Genomic DNA, 18,329 nt, shown 5'->3' on the forward strand with positions numbered 1-18,329 from the left:
TGTTTTGTTTCCCCTATCCTTCATTCCCTTTTATCTAATGTTAAGGGGGAAAGGGGAAATATAGGCAATAGGAAATAAAGGGGAAAGATAATATAGGAATAATAGGATAAAAGGGTAGATTATTGAATATACTTTTAGACCAAAAAAGCATTAGCAAGCAAAATATTTTACATTTAGTATGGACTTTGTATATTGATACAGATTTAGGATTGTATTTTGCTATAATATTCTATGTATATATGTTTTGACTCTTGTATAAGGTATTGTAACTATGTGACTTGTTTAAAATGCAATGTGAAGTTTTAGTCCACGTAGATCTGCTATTACAAAATGTTTAGGGTAATTAAGAAATACAAGAAGGCATTCAGTTAGTCAAACTCATGGTCATGTTAGATACTAGTTTGGTTAATTACAGAAATATGTTTCCTAGGTTGAACAGATAGTAATAGCTAGAAACAAGAAATGTTTGTGCATCCAGATATAGATAGATAGATAGATAGATAGATAGATAGATAGATAGATAGATAGATGGCTTAAGGAGAGGCAGCCTGTGTACATAATAAATAGCTTGCCTTAATGTAAATCAATCAATCAATAAACAAAATGCTAAAGAAGTACCATAGAGAACAATTTGTGAATAAATGGATTCTACAGGAGAAACTATGAATCTGGATTTTAATGTTTCTGATTGGCTTGTAACCCAAGTGCTATAGAAATGTGTGATATTCTAATTCAGTGTTCAGTGTGTGTATATTCAAATTAAACGTGTGCATATTCTAATGACTATTTCCTCAAAATAAATAAATAAATTCTGATCTTAAGGCAGACACAAAGGAGAATAGCACTGAAAAAAAAAGTCTTTGTTCTAGTGGAAATTTTATTTTTGTCTCCACCTAAAAAATATGTGTATATAGTAATATGTTGATATAGCCATTGAGTTCTTTTAGTTTTCTACAAATACCATCCAAAGCCATAAAGAAAGGTGGTCAGCTTTCCATCTATCACTTCCTAGCAGATAGTACTGCTTAACCAGCTATTTTGAAAGGCATATTTATCAACATTTGTACAAACTGCTTTTAAGAAAAACAGACTACATAGTGATGATCTTAAATAATATATTCTACTGTTAAAATGTCCTTTGCCTTTTGCAGGCATCCACAATCCTCACAGAAGGACGAAAGCCAGCGACTAACTACTGGTCATATTGTTAAACTGTAGCCATGTCTGACTCACGTTTTGTATTTTCTTCTCTCCCTGCCTCTGCTCAGTACCAGCTAGACAGAAACACTGTCGAGCTCTAAAATAGAGCCAGGCTCTAGTGCAAAGAAAATATTAACTTATGAGGAGACTTACCAGGCCTGCTCAAGGATGACCTGGATGATTCTCCTTTTAATTGTTTTATAAATTCAAAGTCTTAGCATATTAGTTCCATAAGATTATGGAAAATAAGCAACTTTAAAGTCCTCTGACTTAATTTTAACCGGTTTAAATTCTTTTTTGAACAACTGCATCATACACCATATACTATAAAATATACATTATGTTACACCATATAGTATAGAGTTTATACGAAGCTAAAAGACAATGTCTGCACTCAGATAATGTATAGAGCATATATTCATGTATCCTTACGTGGAAAAGGAAGGAATAAAGTAGATGAATGAGATCATACCCCACCCCTGTTTAGACTACATATTCCCTATTCACACCATGATACCCAAGGACATAAGAAGCTAGAACACAAACATTTTGTCTGTAGCATAAAAACACAAAACATATCCTCATAGCCGAATTAACTGATATTTACTCAGTTGTCAGAGATACCCGGCACAGTAACAGTTTGTGTCGGCCCCTGTCCTCAAAGGAGACTAAGATATAATAAGGAAGAAAACCAGGAAGGAAAAAAAAAAAAAAAGAACTATGATCAAAGTAAATACACATTGGTAACTCATGAAATTAAGAGGCAATCACTTTCAAAAGATTATGTATAAGAGACAAAATTAATTTTGCCTAACTCTTTAATCTTCAGCCTTGAATTTTTAAAGACTTGGTAATTGTTTTCAAGACATCAACATGGGAAGCTGTTTAAATTTAACACAATCTTGCAATCTTCCTTTCCAACTTGATTTAAGCCCTTTGCGAGAATCTGTGACCAACTCATTTGTCTCTCTTTATTTCACAGTCTCATGCTTAGCAATGCCTAGATGAAATTACCAGTCCACATGGAAAGGAAAATATTATATGGTTAAAGAGATACTGTAAAAAAAAAAAAGTCTGGGAAGACTGACCTAAGGGGAAGGAATTCTCTCAACAAAAATAAGGAAATCTTACATTTCAATAGGAAGAAACTGCTTTTGACATGAAGAGTCTATTATATCCTCAACACACACACACACAGAGAGAGACAGAGACTAGAAAAGCCCTTGAGCAATGAAGAGCCAGACTGTTCTTGCAGAGGAGGGCCTCGTCCTATTCCCAGCATGTACACTGTGTGACTCGCAACAGCCCATAACTCTAGTTCCAGGGCATGCAAACCCTCTCAACTCTGTGGACATCTGCCCTTATGTATATATAACCCCCCACACACAATTCAGAATAATTAAAACAGTTTAGTTCTTCCAAATCACAATTCAGTGAAGTATTAAAACGTTTAACTTTTTAATTTTTAATTAAAATATAAATATGTCATTTACCTGTTGCCTATTCTCCTTCCAACCCAATCCCTCCTTATTTCCTCTCTTCAAACCTTTTCATGTGCTCCCTTTTATTCCCTCTCAAATTCATGGCTGCTTTTTATTATTGTCATTGTCATGGTGGGAATGATGGTGACACACAGGTAGACATGGTGCTGGAGAGGTAGCTGATTGGCAGGCAGCAAGAAGAGAGGGTGACACTGGGTCTGACCTGAACATCTGAAACCTCAAAGCACATCCCCAGTGACTCACTTCCTCTAACAAAGCCACACCTCCTAATAGCGCCACTCTCTTTGGGTCTGTGGGGACCATTTCCATTCAAACAACCTCAATGGCAGATGGAATACTGGGGCTCAGCTGGTGTGAGTTTTGAGTTTGTGACACAGAAACATAACCAGCCACTTAGTAGTTCAGAAGACAAGAATTGCCGAGTCTCGTTGATTTTCCATCAACTTCTTCCCACAGAATTTGGAGGGGGTGTAGAGTAGCAAATGTATCAACATACAATCCAGCAGAAAGAAAAAGAGCTTATTTTAGGAGGAGGCTGGGCAGTCCAGAATGGAGTCACTTAAGAGCATGCCCAGAAAGAAGCCAGCCTGTGTCAAAGAAGAGCATGAGGGAAAATATAACAGCAGAAATTTATTTCTAATTTACTTAATGAGTAACATGCTAATGGCACTAGGCTTAGTAATTACCTTCATTTCATAGACTAGATGAAAACAACACAATTATGGGGTCAGATCATTTTCTAGAGCTCCAATTTCCCAACCAGATCAACCAACTTCTGGAGCTTTTCTCTCTCTCTCTCTCTCTCTCTCTCTCTCTCTCTCTCTCTCTCTCTCTCTCTCTCTTTTTCTGTAAGTCATAATTCAGTCTAACAGAACACTCTTCTGTGATTATACTCCATTTAAACCTTTATAATGGAAAGAAGGAAATCCAGACAAATCATTTCAGTGCATGAGTTTAACTGTTTAGCTTGGAACATTCTATTTTCATAGGCAAGAAAAAAACAAATTTTAAAAGCTTTGGAATACTTAGCCCAGTCTGTAATCTCAGGAGGCTGAAGCACGACAGCCATAATTCCCATAATTCTACAGAGCCAAAATATACTGTCGAGCCTGGGGGATGGAACAGTTGGGAAAGTGCCACGTGCAAGCATAAAGACCTGAGTTTGCGTCTCCCAGCACCCACTTAAAGAGCTGGTCATGGCAGCATGTGCTATAAACCTGCTGGAGAGGCGGTAGAGACAGGAGAATCTGTGGAGCTTTTTGGTCAGCTAGTATTTCCAGATGGGTAAGGTCCTGTCTCAAAAAAATAGAGATGAGTAAGAAGGCCAGTAGTAGAGAAAGAGAGCTGACATTACTAGATGACTTCCACACACACCACGGAAGATTGCATGTACACGTCTACACACGTACATACATATACAACATACACACACACATAAACTCAAAACACCGGCATCATCTTTCAATCTATTTTCTACACAAATCTTAAAAGTGGGATCATAACAGCTTTATAGCCCAAACAGCGGTTTCCATTTAAAATTATTGTATGCTCTTTGTTTCTTTGGGAGTTTTTGTTTGTTTGTTTGTTTGTTTGTTTGTTTGGTGGTTGGTTTGGGGTTTTTAGTTTATTTATTTGTTTTTGTTTTTATTTTTGTTGGCTTGTTTGGCTTGGTTTTTTGGGACAGGGTTTCTCTGTGAAACAGAGCGATGGCTGTTCTGGAACTCACGCTATAGACCAGGCTGGCCTCCAGCTCACACAGATCCACCTGCCTCTGCCTCCTCAGAGTGCTGGGATTAAGGATGTGTAACACCAGAACAGGTTGTATTCTTCGTTATAAAAATTTTAGAAAATATTTTTCCTGCTTTATACTGTTCCCACTGAAAACAGTGCCATAACCTTTTCCTAGAACTTCTGTGCACTAGGTCTTTGGCTAGCTGTAAATAGGTAGATTAAACATAGTTACAAGAAACATCCATGTGGTGAAATGGATGTTATCAGGTAGGTAACTGAAGACCTCACCCTACAGACACTGCTATTTACATACTTGAATTCAATCTCCATGATGCTATTACCCATATTTTACGGAGGAAATATGTTCAGTAAGAAATAAATGTAGCTCTCCTTGGCTGAAGGAAGAAGAGTAGGTGTTTAAGACAAGGTTTGTCTGATGCCCTAGCTTTTCCTTTAGGATTTATTTACTTTTATTTTTTGTATACGGGTGCTTTGTCTGCATGTACACCTGGGTACCATGTGTGTGCCTGGAGTCCTGGGTGGCCAGAAGGAGGGGACCGATGTCTTGCAAATGAAGTTACAGTTGGCTGTGAGGCATCATGTTGGTGCTGAGAACTGAACCCAGGTCCTCTAGAAGAGCAGGCAGCGTGCTTATACACTGAGCCATCGCTCCAGCCTCAGCTCCAGCTCTTCTCTGAATGGAAGGATCAGATTCTGATTGGACCTGTATGGCAGAGTTCAAGAGAACAAAGTACGAACCCGTGCCCTAAGATGCTATGAGCACATTGAAGAATCATGTCTCACCGCAGCCTGATGAGCATTCAGAGCGATTATGTTTCGAACATTTGCCATTTTTAGAGATGCTTTAGACTATAATGAAGTTCACTAGACTTTATTGATGAATTTCTTATGTCTTATGACCATTTTTATTTCCTCTTTAAAAACTGTGTATTTATGTACTTTGGGTTTTTTTTAATTATTATGGATTTTTGGCCACATTATTATTTGTGTGATCTTTATATTTTAAGAATATCATATTCTTGATATTTGGGGTAATTTCCTAATTTAAATATTTTTGTTGAATTTTTTAACATTCAAAACTCCATATTTTAGTTCTAATTCTGTCATGACTTTTAATTTGTGACTTTTGCATTTGTAAAGGTATTTTTATTTAGCAATTGCACCTGTTTTAAAACATATTCAGTTAATTTTCTTTATTTTACTTAAGTAATCTTTTCATAACAATGTATATCAAGCATGCCAAAAGCACATAGAAGAATATGAATTTCCCTAATAATGACAATGGTAAATATCTGCTGTGTTTGTCTGTTCATAACCCCTTTTATAATAATAGAATTTCTCTGGTTTTTATCATTCTAACAATCGCAGGCAGGTGATAGGCATAAGCTCATCTAGGGAGGAAACAATATGGAGTGATATGTACCTAGCTAGGCATGTGACCCAGTTTAGTCAAAGTTGGTCTCGGATACTCACAGGAATTTGGAGAAAGAGATGATGGTGTCTACAACTGTTTTCTGTTGTTGTAATGAAATGCCTAGGTTTGGGAACTTTATAATGTGAGTATGCTTATTTAGTTCACAATTCTGGAGACTAAAGAGCTTGGGGCAGGTATGTATTGAGCCGTGGTGAGGTCTCTTGGATATATGATAGCATAACAATTGATACAGTAATAGAGTATGTTCAAATGGAGGCTATCACATGGTGAGGCAGAATGCCAAAAAGATTCAGAGGAGGGCGCTTTCTCTTTGTCATATTTTAAATTTCACAAGGAGTAACCAGAGTCCCACAAAAATGACACCAGTCTCACCTTAGCATGATGAGGTCAATGACATAATCACTTTTTGTACCAACCCTGTAAAGTTTTTATCATACTCAACATCACCCTGGGGACCTGCACCCTTGGATGACAAAGCCTATTCAAACCATAGCAAACGGTTTCTCAAAGTGGGTTTATTAAAGTAACAGGTGATGGACACTGTTGTGGAACTTGACAGAGTGATTGCTTATCATTGATGAAACCTTGAGTGAAAGTCTCAGTACCTCAAAAAATGAGCAACGGTTCCATAGAACTGTAATCTCAGCACCTGGGAGATGGAAGCAGAAAGAAACTTCAAGGTCATCGCTCAGCCACTCAGTGAGTTCAAGCTCAGCCTGGAATACATGAGAATCTGAAGAAAAAAAAATCCTACCAAAGAGCAAAGGAAAGACCTGAGAGGGAAGCAATGCAGAGAGACAGGTTTCTGAGAGTATGACCAGAGCAGTCCCTGGATAGGGACTGGCAAGATGATCCAATTCGTGAAAGCACTTGCTGTTCGAAACTAATATGATCCCAGTTTGATCCTTGGGACCCTGTGAAAGAAGGAGAGAGCCCACGTGAGAATGTCGCCTTCTGACTCACATACAAACAACAATAATAAATAAATAATGAAAATCATAATAAATACAGTACTCGGATATCCAGATATCTAATTTTACCCTTGCCCTTTCAGGCTTGTGAACAAACTCTTGGCTCTTCATTTTCATTTTATACCTAGAAACAACTTCGCTAACATGGAAGACATTTATTATTGACAAGCTTAAAATGTCAAGCTGACCAAATTGAAGTAGGCTACCAGGTAGTGAGGATTTCCCATGTACTAGCTATAACGCAGTCAAGCTGGCTCTCCAGTAGGAAAGCACACGGTCACACTGCTGCCTTGTACTTCACGCTCAGCCTCTGTGTCTCCCAAGGCTAGAACTTTAGGGCATATGGTAGGAAGAAAACTCAGATGGCTTCAATGTTTTACCCAAGTCCTAAGTTTGCCTGCTTAAAAGCAAATGAAAAACACACATGGCCTTGTAGATCTATATTTAACAGTCCAACATAACTGAGAGTCACATAGCCATGGGTTTTGCAAACTGAAAAAGAACTGAAAAAGGAAAATTCTCCACCCAAGACAAAGTTAGTGAAAACAAAGCCAGTGAGGCCCAGCATAGTTAAAAAAAAAAAAAAAAAAAAAAATGGATCTAGGAGAATCGGTGTGATTCCCCAAGCCCTTCTCAGGCAACTTGAGTCCTGTTCCCTGGGTAAGGAAGTTAGGATGCTTAAGGTGAAGTTGACAAAAGCTTGATCTAATTATCTTAATTAAAAAACAGTGGAAAGAACATTCTGTCATAGCCACCTGGTGATATGGGAAAGATTAATTATCACTCCCAATTCCAACCAAATGCTCTGTTTCACCATAAACCTGTAAGCTAAGAGCTAAAATACAGTCTGGCGTTTTAAAGCCTAAATCTGAGAAACAGAAAACACAGCCTCTCTTGAGAGGATGATTCAGTGTAATCTTGGGTTCCAGACATTAACCAAATGCAAATTAACTGGCTGCCACCCAAGGCTTTAAGAGGTTTGCTTCAGTCCTGAGGAATTTCAATCCCGGTAAAGCAATTGCTCGGCAGCAATAGCCACCAAAATTCACCATCAGGATAAAGTTTGCTAACATATAGCAACCATTAAATAAGGAATCTTCCCAGTATCAGTATCGAATAGGGCTATAAGACCATAATTATCAAGTGCTCCCTCCTGATGCAGACTGGCTCTGTGGGGACAGTGAGAAATGTCATCCCTAACCAGTGGAATCACCGTTCATTAATTTTCTCTTCCTTTCTAATTCCAAGTGAGAGTTTTGTTGAAGTCCTATTTGGTTTTGCTGACTCCATGTTTGTCTGCTGTGTTCATTGTACACGGTTAAACAAAAATACCCTCTTAACTATGCTTCGCTGCACCATATGCAGCTATATCCTAAACTGAAAGAAAGGCAGACACAAAGCAAAAATTGTGGCCCAGAGATACATGGAATAACTATACAAAACATTATTGATATGTTTTAGAGATGAGACGATGGTTCGTTGTTATTTTACTATGTGTGAAAATAATTTTGGCATGTTATTTAAGAATGTTGCATGTATGAAGATAAACAGTAATTTATTAATTTAAAAATTATATGTTTTGTGTAAAACCAAATGTTGTATTGGAGATTTACTTTTTTTTTTTTAAAACCAAGAATCCTAGCAACAGAATTTTTTTTTTCATGGATTTTTCTGAGAGTTAGATAGGCTGCGTTGGTTTTGGGTCATAGTCTTACCTTACCTGTTACATGTAAAATCCAATTTCTGTTTAGTACAAAAACACTTGACTCAAGATTCGTCCACCAAACCAGACTTGTACTGAAAGTGAGCCATTGATATTACTAGTTTGGTAAACTATAAGCCAAGAACTGTCTATACTCATCTTTGCTATGGCTTACAGAGCTTCTTCTCAGACCAGTGAATAAGGCAGAATGGAGAAGCATGGAGAAAAAAAATTCTTGATAACGTTCTGTGAACTCCTAAATTCAGTCATGCTTGAAGCATATAAATGCAACCTATATTCCTCAGCCATTTGAACCAATAAATTCACTTTTCTGCTTTACAAGTTTAAGATGTATTTCTAAAACTTAGAGTCTTAAGAAACATGAATGTACGTCTGGTCTGTCTTTCTCTCCATGGTAATAACTTAAATCCAGTTTCTTGTATTCCTTTCTTGCTTGCTATTTTATTTTGTTATTGTTATTGTGGTGGTGGTGATGGTTTCGAGACAGTGTTCTGACTCTTAACTTCCTTTTCCTTAGCTTGGAAAGGAATGATGATCACTCATTTTCAGGACTGAGAAAGTACATCTCATTTTGGCAGCAAGAAGACACTTAAAACAATTAAGCTACTATTTTCATCTTTGTACCTCTCAAATCTTACAGGTTCTTTTTTGGTCAACTCTAAATTACAACCTTAAAAGGGAGAAGGTCTGGGGACCTGTGGTTCCAGCTTAACGGTGCTGACACAGAATAAGCTGAAACAGTCCTTTAGCTAGGTTGATATAAAGCAAAAGGAAGTCCACATTTCTGCCTACCATCCTCTGACACTTGCCCAACTGAGAGCATTCTGTCCCTCTCCTGAGAAGAGTCACACTCCATTTGTTAGCCTGGAAATGAATGCTGACCGCTCTGAGAGATCACATCTCATTTTAGCAGCAAGAAGACAAAACAAAAAGAAAACGACTATTTACTGTAGACACACAAGAAGCTATGTCAAATGACATTGAAAATATTCATGACATAACACATGAAGTCATTGCTGATTGCTTTTATCATATGGCTGTGGGTGGCATATGATATATATATAAGTTTTATAACTTGCTTCTCTTACAAGCCATTCTGTGTTCCCTTTGCCCTCAGAAAGCAATTAGGAGAATTATAGGGAACAAAGAAAATCCTGAGTGTGAGTTCCTGCGTGATTGTGTGCTCTTGACATGGGCATGGCCATGCCGATAACCCTAGCCTCAGACGCAGAGGCAAATGGGAAAACCTTCCTCTACTCCATGTGTGGACATTGATAGTGTGTGCGGAAGATGTCCACTACAGCTTTCTTCCCCTCTGGATACTTACGGCCTGAAAACCGCACCCTTACAGACATTGCTCCTGTGGAGATTAGTTAAATCTGTGTCCTTGATCCAGTTATGCACCACAAACCCCGCCCCCTTGTTTTTGTATGTAATAACCCCACCTCTCTGTTCAACTGCATACAATAAACATTGCTGAGTTTCCAGGGTGCTGTGGATTCTCCATCAGAGACTCAAATCCTGCCAACCCCAGTTTTTCTGTATGCGTCTGTATGTCTGTTCTTTCTTCATTCCCCTGCCACACCAGTCGTGTCTATCCCTGGAGACTGAGCAAGGACTTGGCAAGAAGAGGTCCCCTGCAAGTGTGTACATTTCCAAGTGCCTCCGCCTTTCACTTGCCTGCAGTTTTTTATTAAACACTGTCACAGAAGTGGATGATAATGACACCACGCATTGATTTTAGTCAAGCAACATAAGAAGTTCCTACTGGCCAGATGCGGGTCTTAACAACCTGCCTAGTTAAATTATTACTGTGTCTCTTCATGAAAATTATCAGTTTGGAGTGGGGAGCGGGAAAATCTAAGGCTTCCAAACCAGTGGTCAAAATGTGTAAGAAATGAGAAGCAAACATGCCAATATCTACTCCTATTTCAGTTATTTGAATTATAGTGCTAGGAAAAAACAGTACCACACCTTGGTCCCAAACCGACATAGCTTACCTGATCCTAGAAGATGGTACTACCCAAGTCTCCAACAATATGGTTGGCACCATAGTTGAGTTTTCCAAATGTCTTTTTATAGCCAGACCAGCTGCTTTAGGGTGATAGGTAATATGTTGAAACCAGTGTGTTCTACGGACATGAGCCCACTTCCACATTGCATTTGTTTTGATAATATCATCCTTCCAGTGCTTGGTAGAATCCTACAAAGTTGAATAAACCATTCTGTATGGAGGATGACTTGGCTTCAAAACAGCCATGAACAATTGTACAATGATTTCGGCATGCCCACATCCGGAGATATATCTACGCCAGGGGAAACAAAGCTCCGATCCATCTATGATGTAAATGATCCAAAGAATCACCTTGTCTGCATCTAACACTTGGTGACTTCCCTGGGAATGGCACCACACACCAACTCAGATTCTGTGTGGTGGCCAGGTTGGACATTCAGCATTCATGATCAACTTCATTTTGTCAGGCCCACACAAATCTTCCATTCCTTCTCTCATGATTATCATCTGTGTCCACTGGCTAGGAAAGCAGTGGCTAGGAAAGATCAAAACTTCATATGATTATTAAAAATCCTTTTTTGTTGATGTCATTCTTCAAGGAGAATTCACAAAGGTCACAATTATCATATTTTTGTAGGCAGAGGTATTTGTTCATTTACTTCTTCAGACTGTCTTGACTAATTTTCTAGATGTGTTTTCAATAGTCTCTGACTATTCATCAAATATTATACACTGCATATGGATCACAGTAGATCCATGACTTCAGCCATATTTCCTCACAGGCAGAAAGAAACAACCTAGTCCCATGCCCTAGGGATTGTCCTCACCACTGTCCTTTAGAGCTAGCCCTGACCAGAGTGTTCTTGAGTAGAGTAGCGGAATTACAGTTTTGTTCTTTTAAATGGTACCAGCATATACTGCTGAAACTCCTGTGACCCAGACCCACAATTTTGTTCTTTCTAATCTTGTCATCACAGTGAGCTCCACTGTGATACCTTACATTCAGGCTGAGATGGAGCAAGCAGAGGCACAAGTATGGACCATGAGCATGTGTGACATGGACTGATGGGCCAACTTGTGTCATCAGACCTTGCTTAATCCTGATGGTGTGTAGGCTGCTTCCAGCTGACGTTGGAGTGTTAATGCAACATTTTGGCTGGGTGCCAGGTATGGTTCCTAATAGGCAGCTCCTATAATGTGGCAATTTAATAGACAATGGCCACAATTCAGCTTGCCTGGTAGCAAAGACAAAGATGTTTTGGAAAAAGAAAAAAGTTTTTGCATAGCCAACACACATTGGCTGGGAAATAGAAAAGCTCTGTGCTAGATGCTCTCTTGGGAATCTATGAATGGTCTCAGACAGGACCCTCATACTTTGGGCACTCTATGTCTGCTCACTCCTAAGAACCCTGGTTCTGGTTCTGGAACAGCTTTATGCAGAGGGTTTCATTGTTCCTGCTTGTTCTCAAAATTGGCAGCCAAAATAGGTGAAAGGGTTGACATAGTACACAAAAATAAGATGAACATTGCCTCCGGAAAACCCCCCCAAAAAGACCCCATGGTTGTGTAAGGTTTTGTTAGTGTTAAAGCAGGATAGAAGCAGTACCAAGTGCTTTACCGTCAAAGTGATATATGTCACTTTGACAATGATATGAGAGTCATAAGCCTTAAACCAACATGTGACATACCTGTATCATGTACATCTCTACATCTCCAAGGTTGTGAGCTCTCCCTTAAATGTTATGAGTCTAGTCTATTCAGGAGTATCAATAGTACTAAAGAACACCTAAGAGAGAATGAACAGGATCTTTAGGTTTTAATTATAAGCCTTTATTATAAGTTTAAAGTCATTTTTGGTTATGGATTTTATAGATTTTAAACCATACTCAATGAATTTTACAAATTTTTTGTTTCTTTTTTTATAATTTTTATTTTTTATATTAATCACAGGTTATTTACTTTGTATCCCAGCCATAGCCACCTCCCTCATTCCCTCCCAATCCCAACCTTCCTCCCTCATCTCCTCCCTGCCCCTTTCCAAGTCCACTGATAGGGGAGGACCTCCTCCCTTTAGGCATATATCCAAAAGATGCTCAAATACACAAGAAGGACATTTGCTTAACCATGTTTGTTGCAGCTTTATTCGTAATAGCCACCTGGAAACAACCCAGATGTTCATCAACGGAGGAAAGGATACAAAAATTGTGGTACTTTTACACAATGGAATACTACTCAGCAATTAAAAACAAGGAAATCATGAAATTTGCAGGCAAATGGTGGGATCTAGAAAAGATCATATTGAGTGAAATATCCCAGAAGGAGAAAGACATACATGGTATATACTCACTTATAAGTCTATACTAGACCTGTAAGATAGGATGAACAGGATCTTTAAACCAGCCATCCAAACATGCTCTGAAAGAAACCAGAAGCCTATGCTAAGAAAGTTGCCAAAGGCCACGGTTTCTCCTAATAACCACTTAAAAAGAGAAGAAAGGGAAAAGGAAGGCCTGCAAAGTACACAGCCACAGAATTACATGAAATTATCCTCCCACATCAAAGGCAGACAGCACATGCAGATTCGTGCTCCTTGTCTTTCTTCCTCACTTTTAGCACACTGTATTTCTTCTACTGTCAGCCTAATGGCTGCGTTTCATCGACTACTCCTTTGACAATACACAATTTTCAATGGATCTCTCTTTTCTACAAGTTTAAGAGCAAATAGCTCCTAACTAAGAGGTTTCTTCAAATAAGGCTCCCAACTGAGTTTACAGCTCTGACTGTGAGACTGCACTTCATGCAAACTGTTCCTCCCATCGTGTCAAATCTGTCATATGCCACATAATGCAATGGTTTTTTCAGCTTCTAGTTTTCCCACATCCTGGTCCCTTAGCAGGAGTGTTCTTTCTCCTCCCAGATTTCTCAAGTCATCCTCAAGACTCAACTCAAATGTCACCTCTCAAGCTTTCTTGACTCCTTTAATATGTGGTTGCATCCCATCTCTGGGTTCTTCCAGCCTGTAGAGGTCACAACACAGATGTGAAATGGAAATGAATGGGTGGGTTTATACCTTTCAGGTTTGACCAAATTCTTCACAGTAGTAGGAATAATATCCCTATTCACTTGCAACTTACTATAGATTTTGTTTGAGACTTTCAGGAGGAAATTTAGTACAACAGAACAACTATTTGGGTAATTGTTAAAGTCAATAATAGAATGCTTATTTTTGCTTTGTTTTTTTTTTTCTTTTGCAGTGATTTGCTTGGAAGTCACTTAGAAAACCCTGATACTTGATGTTTAATTCACTGATTGCTGTTGTTGCTGATGATCAAGCCATGCACAAATCTCTATAATAAAAAGAAATGATTGACCACTCAATTTAAATGTTAATCTTCCGTATACAGTTTAAAAGTGTATAATTGTCCCAGTACAATAGGCTCAGCCTTCTGTTTAAATCCCTCCTTCCAGATGGATTACCTGTGAGCCTTTTATCTGTAACCCCACGTGGCTCACTCTTTCCCACTACAAAAGAAGAGAAGTGTTACTGCCCAACTTACAGATGTTATGGATGTGTGGCCTCTTTTGTCACATGAGTACAAGCAGTATTCAGATACAAGCATTCTGAACGCTGTGTGCTGAATAAACACTTTGTGCATTTTGTGATGTGTTCCATGGATAATCTCTGTGCTCTAAAACTTACATAACATTTTGTCTGCAAAATGTCCAAACAAAATAGGAACACAATGAACTCCTCTAAATGTCTACAATTCAAAGCTTGCGAATAAGAAATTTCAGGTGTCTCTGACTCTTAGTTGGGATTATTTTTCTAACCGTGTAGGTCAATGGTTTATGTATTGCTTCCATCAATTAAAAAAAAAAAAAAAACAAGCAGTTTTTAGTCATAATGATTGATAGTAGTCCTCTTATGCTGGCCAAATTCTCACTCAGGTAAATTCCAACTCTATAGCACAAAGTTTTTAACTGGGAATTTTTAGGATTCTATGAAATAATTTCTGATCCTTTTTTAATTCACAAATTCTCATTTATGCTTGTAGCTCTAATAATACAAATGTTTCCTAGATGCCTAGAATATGCTGAGGACTGATTTTCCCTGAATTCAAACCACCTGTGTCACTCTGTTCCATCTGGATGCATTTTAAAGAGCTTTAAGCTCAAGCTGGTCTGACAGCTGCTTTGAAATATCGAGATGGTACAGCTGGAACTGTGATGACAGCAATGGAAAGAAGGTCTTATGCCAGCCACGTGGGAACCATTGGGTCATTAACAATTTTTCTTCACCAGAAACCTTACCCTCTAGTCTTACCCTATTGCTCTTGCAATTGCAAATGAGTTTCCTTAAAATAGGACATGTTTATTCATTTCCCAAAGATATAATGAGCTCTTCGTAAGTGGTAAAAAGAATGATGACGATCTGGGTGTGGAAATATAAAGAGAATAACTTCAGAAGCATAGACCTGAAAGCCTCATGTGTCCTACAAAGATTAGGGGAAAAAAAAAAGCAACTATTAGAAGAAAAACAAACAGACAAAATCCCATCAGAGATAGCTTCAGAGAGACAGAAATGACACTAGCGGAATCTTGAGTGATGGTACACCAAACTTGTGAATTTCACGTATTTCTAGAGGAAGGACACTATAGCATTTTAAAGCCCAGGCAACGATCTTCTTCGTGAATTCTGAAAACCACAGTAATTTAGACTGTTAGACATAAAGGTGGGTAGGATATAGCGGTATAATCAGAATTAGCATGGGTTGAATGGACAGGTTATCCAAGTAGGAGAAGAGTACAGTGAGGCATGCCTTTTACCCTGTGAGAAACACCTAGCATCTTGTGGACTTTCAGTGACTATATCAGCTAATAGAGAACCACGGACATTGAAAATGAAAAGGCTAATATGAAGAATGACTCAGTACTCAGGGATACTGATATACACCTGTAATCCCAGCATTCCGGAGGGTGGAGGAGAACGAGTGAAAATTTGTTATTCTGAGTTACAGAGTGAGACCCTCTCTTAAAAAATAAAATTAAATTTAAAAAAGGCAAACAAAATAAAAGCACTGGGATTATTAACTGTAAAAAGGGATGGATACAGGATGAGCTAGTAATTAACCATATGGACTCCAGAGAATATAGAAGAAGCACATTTAATGAGTGGCCATTGTGCCTTAGGATGAGACCGAGTTTGAGAATCTATTTCTCCCTAACCCATAGTGCTTTGCCCTATAGGCTGAAATCTAGACACCCTTCCCATTCCCCCAACCCTCTTAGAGAAGCACAAAAGTATCATGCTTAATGCAGGGAGGATACCACAGTACTATAATGAGATGGAACTTCCTGAAAACACAGCCTCTATGTTTTGAGAAGAGGTGGCCCATGGAAGATACTGGAATAAACTGCATGACTGCCGAGATGGAGAGGGAGATACCAAGACAGTGAGTGGCTTACTTTCGGGTTTGCTGCCTGTACTGGAGAGAGCCTGGCGCTGCAAAATCCACACCTGTTGCAGAACCTAACAGAAGGAGCAGTTTTCCTGCCAGGAACATGAGCATGACTTTCTACACTGCAACTGCCTTCCTTCAACCTAGAAGATATGCTGGAGCTTTTCAATTGGGAAATGCCACTTTCAGTGTAAAAAAAAAAAAAAAAGAACAAAATCACATTGAATGTTGAGTTCTGAGATCCCCGAAGGCTAGCTTAACTTAGTTTTTAACCCCTGTACTTAAACTGAAATGAACACAGGATAAGAAGACACAAGAGGAAAACTGTAACATAAAAGATCCAGACAGAAAACACTGACAGACTCAACCTAAAATGAAGAAGCTTAAAAATACTCTCAGCGATTTCAGAGAGCACATTACAGCCACAAAACAAAACTGGGTATGGAGGAGTGAAAGGGACCTTTGGAGAGCAAAGAGAAAACACTACAAAACTACGATGAAAAGATAAAGAGCTCAACAATGATGATCGGAGGTAACATCTAGGAGTTCAAGGACACAAACAGGCAGGAAGTGAGACAAGAGGAGAACATGAGGCATCCCAAGAGGAACACAGTTTGACTCAGGGAAGTCCAGAAGAGGTCAAATTAAGTGCCAAGCAGGGCATCATGAGCAGTGTAGTTAAAGAATATTTCCCAGCATTAGAATACAAGAGGTTTTAGACTTAAAATGAAAGTGAAAAATCAGAACTATATTCATAAAAAAAAAAAGAAATCAGAAATTTTCAGAGTAGCAAGTAAACTTAAAGAGAAAATAGTAGGTCATGACAAAATGAGGAGTGAGATTGGTTTCAGGTATTCAACCCTACCACTGGTGTCAGGTAGCAAATGAATTGTCACTTCCAAACTTGTGAAGAAAAAAAAATAGTCCTTTCTAACATAGAAATTGATGACCAATTTACCAATGTTGTGATAAAACAAAAACACTTACTGGTAAGTTCTCAAAAGTTGTATTTCCTATGCACCCATTCTCAAGAAATAAAGAATGTCCTTCTTGTGTACTTGAGCATATTTTGGATATATGCCTAGGAGTGGTATGGCTGGATCTTGAGGAAGCACTATTCCTAGTTGTCTGAGAAGGCACCAGATTGATTTCCAAAGTGGTTGTACAAGTTTACATTCCCACCAGCAGTGGAGAAGGGTTCCCCTTTCTCCACAACTTCTCCAGCATGTGTTGTCACTTGAGTTTTTGATCTTAGGCATTTTAATGGGTGTAAGGAGAAATCTCAGGGTCGTTTTGATTTCAAGATAATCAAGAAAGAGGACCTGGGGTAAGATGATCAATCCTCACTTAGAAAGACAAATGGGATGGACATTGGAAGTAGGTGAAAACAAGAAACAGGACAGGAACCTACCACAGAGGGCCTCCCTGATGGCTAAGGATGTTGAACATCTCTCTAAGTGTTTCTCTGTCATTCTATATTCCTCTACAGAGAATTCCATGTTTAGTGCAGTACCCCATTTTTTAATTGGATTGCCTGATTTATTGCTTTTTAACTTCTTTACTTTATGTATTCTGGATATCAGCCCTCTGTCAGTTATAGGGTTGGTGAAGATTCTTTCCCAGTCTGTAAGCTGTCATGTTGTTCTGATGACAGTGCTTTACAAGCTTTTCAGTTTCATGAGGTCCCATTTATTGATTGTAGCTCTTAGAGCTTATGCTGTTGGTGTTCTGTTCAGGAAGTTGTCTCCTGTGCCAATGAGTTCTAGGGCCTCCCCCATTTTTTCTTTTAACCGATTTAGTGTATCTGGTTTTCTGTTGAGATCTTTAATCTACTTGTACTTTAGTTTTGTGTAGGGTGATAAATATGGATCTAGTTTCATTTTTCTGCATGTAGACATCCAGTTGAACCAGCACCATTTGTTGAAGATGCTGTCTTTTTTCCAATTGAATGATTTTTGGCTTCTTTGTCAAAAATCAAGTATTCATAGGTGTGTAGGTTTATTTCTGGGTCTTCTATTCAATTCCATTGATCTACCTTTCTGTTTCTATACAAATACCATGCAGTTTTTATTGCTATTGTTCTGTAGTACAGCTTGAGATCAGGGATGGAGATACCTCCAGATGATCTGTTGTTGTACAGGATCATTTTGGAAATTCTGGGTTTTTTGTTTTTCCATATGAAGTTGAGAATTTTGCAGCAGCTTTACTCGTAATAGCCAGAAACAACCCAGATGTCCATAAACGGAGGAATGGATACAGAAATTGTGGTGATT

This window comes from Meriones unguiculatus, chromosome 20, assembly GCF_030254825.1.
Source record: "Meriones unguiculatus strain TT.TT164.6M chromosome 20, Bangor_MerUng_6.1, whole genome shotgun sequence".
Taxonomy (NCBI): domain Eukaryota; kingdom Metazoa; phylum Chordata; class Mammalia; order Rodentia; family Muridae; genus Meriones; species Meriones unguiculatus.